At 35.2% G+C, this 7508-nt stretch overlaps 1 long non-coding RNA gene across 1 annotated transcript; it reads right to left on the reverse strand.

Annotated features, from left to right (window-relative positions):
* Positions 1 to 373: 373 nt before the first annotated feature.
* On the reverse strand, positions 374 to 817 carry LOC111437903. Its single transcript, XR_002709523.1, has 2 exons — positions 775 to 817; positions 374 to 428 (listed from the first exon to the last, which is right to left on the reverse strand). It is a non-coding gene; the product is annotated as an uncharacterized LOC111437903 (long non-coding RNA).
* Between the last annotated feature and the right edge of the window lie 6691 nt (positions 818 to 7508).

A 7508-nucleotide genomic window follows, 5' to 3' on the forward strand; every position in this document is an offset into this window, starting at 1 on the left:
CAAATGCAATATTTTATCTCATATACTTGTTTTGATAATCAATCAAACCGTTATAAAGAATGTTTCGTTCTCCTGTTTCCACAACATAAGAATGTTTCATTCTCGTCCCCAACTAATGTGGGATCTCAACATCCACCCCCTTCGGGCCCAACGTCCTCGCTAGTACTTGATCCCTTCTCCAATCGATATGAGACCCCCCCCCCCCAAAATCCACCCTCCTTCGAGGCCCAACATCCTTACTGGCACACCGCCTCGTGTCCACTCCTCTTCGGGGTTCAGCCCCCTCGCTGACACATTGCCCGGTATCAAGCTCTGATACTATTTGTAACGGCTCAAGCTCACCGTTAGCATATATTATCATCTTTGGGCTTTCCCTTTCGGTCTTCCCTTTAAGGTTTTTATAATGCGCTAGGGAGAGGTTTTCACACCTTCATAAAGAATGTTTTGTTCTCGTGTTTCCATACTCTTATGAGGAATGTTTTGTTCTCCTCTCCAATCGATGAAGGATCACATTAAGAGCGTGTAAGATCATGTAAGATTAAAAGCTTATTGGACATTTAAATTTATCTAAATTATACATTTATCGACGAGAATGAGTTACCATTTAAATTATGATCCGGTTATCGTCGAGAGTATAATCTCATTCCCATTGTTATAATGTATGTACTTTTGATTAAAATGTTGAATTCGCTGGTAGATATTGTCTTCTTTTGGGCTTTCCCTTCAGCGCTTCCCCTCAAAGTTTTAAAATGCTTATACTAGAGTTTTTCTCACCCTTATAAAAAATGTTTCGTTCACCTTTCTAATCGATGTGGGATCTCCCAGAGAAAATGTCATATCTAAGAGAGTAGGTGATGACCAACACGATAGGCAAGAAGACAACATGCGAATGGCGCCCTCAGACCACTTGATAGCCGTAAAAAACAAATGTCATGATGCGACCAATGTAAGACCGTTACACTAATGATGTTGATTTGAACAAGCTTATAAAATAAATTATTTTGATTGGGTGGCTATAAATTTAATTGATACTTCAATGGTAAATAGATAAGCAAATAACAACAAACAATAGTCGTCCAAAGTGCGCCAAGATTGACCTGAATTTAAAAAATGACTCAACTCAACCTAACTCAGCCCATGAACACTCCAAATAGATGGTGTGTAATTACGATATCATACTACTATGAAGATATGTGGAGATTCATATTCGTCAGAATAATGTCGAAAAATATTGACCGCGACTCAATTTTTTTTACCGCGTTCTTCAAATTAGGGTTTTAGCTTTAAGCTCATAGATACAGGGCTACAGGCTCTATACCTTCGAAACTTAATTCCTACTGCTATTTCCTATGTAAATATCAAGATATTAGAAAGAGAAAATAGCTTTACGTAGCTGCCCTAAAACATAAAAGAAAAACCGTCGTCGAAAATTGGTCGGGAGCGAAACCGCTTATGGGTATACTGGCTACCAATCATACATGTCAAAATTATCAAATTTGAACATATTTTAAATCTCTTCCAATAATAAAAATGATTTTAACATTGGATCAAAACATTTGTTTCCAACCATTAATACTTTCCAAAAAAACAACAAAGACCCAAAATAATAATAATAATAATAATAATAATGAACATTGTTATTAGTTAGATTTTCTTTAACATTTTAGGCATAGTCATTTTCTTATATATATCTTCCATTTTCAACATCTTTCAATTGCAATATTCTAAAAGCAATCACTAAAAATGGCTTATGGATATGCATCTTCCATTGCTCTTAGATTGGTTCTCTTCATCTTTGCAATCTTCCTCTTTTCTTCGTTCGGTAATCTTTTTCTTCTCGTTTCATAATCATTTAATTTTTTTAAGTAAAAAACGATGGTACGATACTTTAATTTATGTTCTTGGAAAGAACTCGAAACATAAACAACAAAACAGATTTTGTGTTGTTTTAAAAATCGAAACATTTTCAACAATTGAAAAATAAGAAACGAAAACGTTATCAAACAGTTCATCTGTTATTCAAATCGGAAAACAAGAAACAAGAAGTAATTACCGAACGATATCGATCGGATCGTGGTTGAAATGTATTGTATTTTTGCAGGAATGGCGGGATACGAGTGCAGGAGCAAGTGTGAGGACGAGCCAAATTGTGATGAGTTCCGCAAAAGACTTGGATTCTTGGGAGGGAAATGCTTTCCTCCACTCTTTCAATTTTGTTGCTGCCAAAAGTGATAGAATTACAAAATTGAGCACCGCCTTTGATAATAATAATATTGAATTCAGATGGCTTTTCGAACCTGTTCGGTTGAGACACTTTTTATTCTTGTCATGGTTTTGCAAATAAAGACGTAATGTTATGGATACCTGGTCTAAATTAATAAAAATAAAGTTGTACTTTGTCTCAAAAATACTCTGAACTAAACTTTGAACGATTGTCCTAAAATTAATTTCAAGAAATTAAGTTCAAAACATACTTTCAGTTGGTTTTGGATAAAAAATGTTAGTATTTTGTTTCATACATAATCATGAACTTGATTAGGCTTCATTAATACTCTCCAATTTTTTAAAAAATTTAAAATGCCTTTACCATATTAAATGTCTAAGAACTTTTAGGAGTAATATTAACATTTTAATCTTTATCCTAAAAAGTTTTTACTGAGTAGATGAAAACGGTTTGTCTACACCTCATAAATTATCTCGATCCTCAATTTTTAGGGTAGGAATGATAACAAATATATATATATATATATCTTTTTTTTTTCTAAACCGTTTAAAGTATTAATGAAACTAGGACGAGATTGTTTTTATGTGTTCTAATTTTTGTGGGCTACATTTCTTTTGTAGGAAGACCATTAATATTAGGGATATTAGGGATGTAGATGAGTTGGGTTGGGCCTTTTAGACCAACTCGATATTCAAGTTGGTTAGATTGATAATCCAAGTAACCCAAAATTGTTTCGTAGTCCAACTCGACCCAACTCTCTATTTCCGAAATAGGTCGTATGACTAGTTACTATGATTGGTTGGTTGGTCGTGTGACTGAGACTGAGAGCGGGAGTAGCGCGCAACTGTAAGCAGCGAGCGGTGGCAGAAGGCAGCTTGCAAATGAGCAAGATCGAAAGTAGCGACAGTGTTGAAAGAATAAAAAGAAAACCCTAAAGTGGAAGGCTGAAGCTTAAAGTATTGGACCCCACTTGGTTTGTTTCAATTTTACACTTGCAAAATTAGTTTTAGTTGTTGACGGCTCCCATGGATCCAAACAATAGAAATATACTATTGTTATATTGGAATGAGTGACCACATATTACGTACTTACCAATTGTATGGACTTTTAATTTTAAAGCTATGAACAAATGTGAGTTTGGATATTTTGTATTCTTGTCATAAATGAAGGTAATTAGGGACGGGTTTGGTAACACATCCTCATTTATTATTTATAATAAAAATAAAACGTGATTGATAATGGGGTTATTTCTTTTAATTGAACCGAGTTATTGCTCTATAAAATTTTGAATTAAAAATGTAAAAGTATGATATGGAAGTTGATTTTATATTATGTCGGTAAGGGCCCTTCACCTAGTCTAATTTTTATAGTTTCTCGGGCCTAGCCCAATCGGACTTTATCTGGTCATCATATCTCATCACTCGGCTCCTAAAATCATATTTATTCCTAAGAGTTCCGTACATAATCCTTAAATTATAGTTTCTTGTTTTTTAATTTATTTTTAAGAAAGTAATAAACCTTTAAATTGTTATTTTACCATCTATGATAGGTTGCAACATGACTTAATATGGTATGTTCATATTTTCCTCCTCTAATATCATTTCTTAATGTAAATGTTTATATTATTACCTTATCGTATATGGCACATTTTAAAGCATCTTTTATATCATATCCTTGTATTGTCCTTTCCTTGTATAAATCTAAACGTTTTCTGTTAATTTCTCTCAAAGTTAGGAAAAATAAATGGAATGTTTGTACTGACTTTGTGGTTTCGTTAGACCTTACACAAGGTTCTTTTGCACTAATCGAACATAATTTATGCAGAAGCTAAGATTTGTTCAATCATACATGTAACTTCTATATGTATATGTTTACTCAATAGCAACTCTAACCGACTTGCCTCTAATCTAGGCTAAGCTCTAAGACTAGACCTTACTATTATTACAGGCCAAAGCTCTAAGACTCAACCTTACTATTACTACAGGCCAAAATCCTTCAAATTCAATATTTTATCTCATATACTTGTTTTGATAATCAATCACGACCAAAATAAGACCTTTGGAAAGTGTATCTCTAAACTTCATAATACACCTCCCAAAAGTCGGGGAATATGACGCCATCCTTGTTATCGTAGACCGGTTCTCAAAATATGCGACGTTCGTCCCCACTCCTAAATTATGCTCGATTGAACTAACAGCCCAACTATTTTTCAAACACGTTGTCAAGTTATGGGTCATTCTGTTGAACATCATCAGTGATAGGGATGGTAGATTCATTGGTACATTCTGGACCGAATTATTTTCCTTCTTGGGAACGACTTTAAACATCTCCTCGAGCTATCACCCTCAAACCGATGGACAGATTGAATTGTTCAACTGATTGCTCAAAGAATACTTATGTCACTTCGTCGACGCTCGCCAGAAGAACTGGATACAACTGCTAGATGTTGCTCAATTCTGTTTCAATTATCAAACGAGCTCGTCTCTGGGGATGAGTCCCTTTGAAATTGTAAGTGGATGACAACCGGCCTTGCCTCATATTATTGATCTATCCTTATGCAGGAAAAAACCCTCAAGCTCAAAACTTCACAAGAGAATGAAAGCATTCAACAGATAAGGAGCGAGGATGGGACTAGAGGAAGGGGGAATTAGGGTGCAAAATATGTGGGAAGTTGCACGGTGGAAGATGTATGGCCAAGACGAGATCTTGTTTTTTGTGTGACCAAGAGGGTCATATTGCCATCAATTGCACGACCATGAATACCAAGAATCTACCTAATCCATTGAGAGCATTAGAAAAGACTAATAGATCGATGCAGACTCGCGCTCAAGCTAGGGCATATGCATCCACAAATAGAGACACTGGGAGGTCCGACACCGTGGTGACAGGTACACTACCAATTTTAGGTCATTAAGCTTTTACAATATTTGATTTTGGTTCTACGCACTCTTTTATATCGATGCATGTATTGTCTATAAGTACCCCCGCGGGGTAGACTTAACATGTATCGTAGATGCAAGAGCAAAAGAAAAGACGTTAGACACGGTACTAGTAGTGAATGACTTTCCTGATGTTTTTTTTGGAAGACCTACTAGGAATACCTCCTTTCTGAGCTGTAGACTTCATCGTAGTGATGGTGTTAATATAACACATGTGGAAGCAATTTGGATGTTAGACACTTTTAGAACATCAATTATAGTAAATAACTAGCATGTTCATAAATATTTAAACTTAATGAGTTTAAATACTAACCTTTTGTAGTTCAAACTTCTTTTGCCTCACGAACCGGTTTTGAACCACCACTAGTGTCTTCTCCACTATCCTCCGACCTTAGAACGGGATTGTGGAATCCGGTGAGTGACTAAACTTTGAAGGGATTTGTACATGTGAAGAGAGTGTTTGTGAGAGGTTTTTCTCAAGATTTTTCACCAAGAAGAAGAAGACCTTCCATGTACCATGATCACTCTATTTAAAGAGTCATGTTTGCATGTTAATGCAAATTTGAGATCACCAAATTTTGACACTTAAAATTCCACACAAATGTTTGGGATTATGTGGCAAGCATGCATGTTTGAGTTAACCAAATTTTGACACTCAAAATTCCACTCAAACTTGGCAAGCATGCAAGTTTGGTTAAACCAAATTTTGACACCTCAAAATTCCACTAACATGAATTTTTCCATTAAATGAAGTCAACATTTTGACTTTCTTCATTTTAATTCAACAATTAATTTGAATAATGAATTTCAAATTAAAGTAACATTAAATGATTAATTAAACAATTTGATTAATATTTAATATTAATTCAAATGCCAATCCCAAACAATTCCGACACATAATCGATTAAGATATTTAAATCTTATTTAAATATCTCAGATTCTCTCTTTTTGTTTAATTAGTAAATAAAACAAAAATGCGGTTAAATATATCGTATATATGTAATGCATATTCCCTAATTTGAATTCGAACACTTCGAACTCACTCGTCACACTGTTCTATGGTTTAGTCCGATATGAGCTAGCAGAGGAACCTAATGGACCTATAGATCATGGGCTCCAACGATCCAAGATTAACTGGTTAACCAACATTCGTTAACTACTAGGACACTCCACTATAGCCTAGTAGTTGCACTCCCCTCACTATAGATATATTTCTGTCCATCTGATATAACAATGATTAGTAAGTCGATCCTTCACAGGTTGTTCGTAACTAGAGCTGGGTCAATTTACTGTTTTACCCCTGAAGTTACTTCTTGTTCCTTATGTCTCACTGATCCTCCAATGAACAATTGGTTTATGGTCCAACCAGTAAACCGAATCCTTCTCAGGGCGATGAGAGGGTGGGGTCCCTTGTTCAAGACCTGGAGCCAGTGCTTAAGGGAACTGCCTCCCTTCTATCCCTAAAAATGGGTAGGAGTGAGTTCCGTCTTGCACCCCACGTCCCCAGCCATTCACCCAGTCTTACCTCTAAAATGGGAGGCCTATTGAGTCGGCGAACTAGAGCCACTCTCACCTATGAAAATCTAAGGATAATTTCGAATAAACAGGAGTTCATGGTTAGCTTAGGATTAAAACCGAGTTACCTAGGTTATCGAATGAAAAGAAAATCAGTCTCAACAGCAAACGACATTATAAAGTGAGAGTGGTTTTTTTCATGGTCCGATCTTATGCAATACTCCTTGCATAGGACGCCCCCACTCACATGTCTCCACATGAACAATTTAGTGATCACATTGTTTATATCATATACAAAAGTGGGCCGCTTCCATAGTGTTCTCAGAATAAGGTACTCAGACTTATCCTCATACTATAGATCATTTTGACTATATACTTGAACTTGATCCACTCTTATGTCTCTACATATAGTTCAAGTAATCATACTATAGCCAGAGTGTTCTTAGTTTATTGGATTTAGATCAATGATTGTAAAGTTCACTTTATTCAATAACAATCTTTACTGAAAAAACAACAATAATAACTTTATTGAAAATAGAATATGTTTTTGTTTACAAACTACGAGTTTTAGGACATAAAACCCAACAAGTAGAACTTGAGTTGGGAACTTGGCATATTTCTGTCGAAAAATAAACTTAAATTAATTTTATTTTTTTTAATTCAGTCAAGAGGGCATAATGATCTTAGGAAATGAGAGCTAATGGGTGAGAAAATTACTAAAAGGAGAGCAAATAGGTGAGAAAATTATGGGTGGTTAAAGCCAATTTTGGCCTTCGGAAAGCTTATAAAAGGCTTCATTTATGGATGTACTTGTAGAGAAAGAAAAAAGG

The sequence above is a fragment of the Cucurbita moschata genome, unplaced genomic scaffold, assembly GCF_002738365.1.
Source record: "Cucurbita moschata cultivar Rifu unplaced genomic scaffold, Cmos_1.0 Cmo_Scf00068, whole genome shotgun sequence".
Taxonomy (NCBI): Eukaryota; Viridiplantae; Streptophyta; class Magnoliopsida; order Cucurbitales; family Cucurbitaceae; genus Cucurbita; species Cucurbita moschata.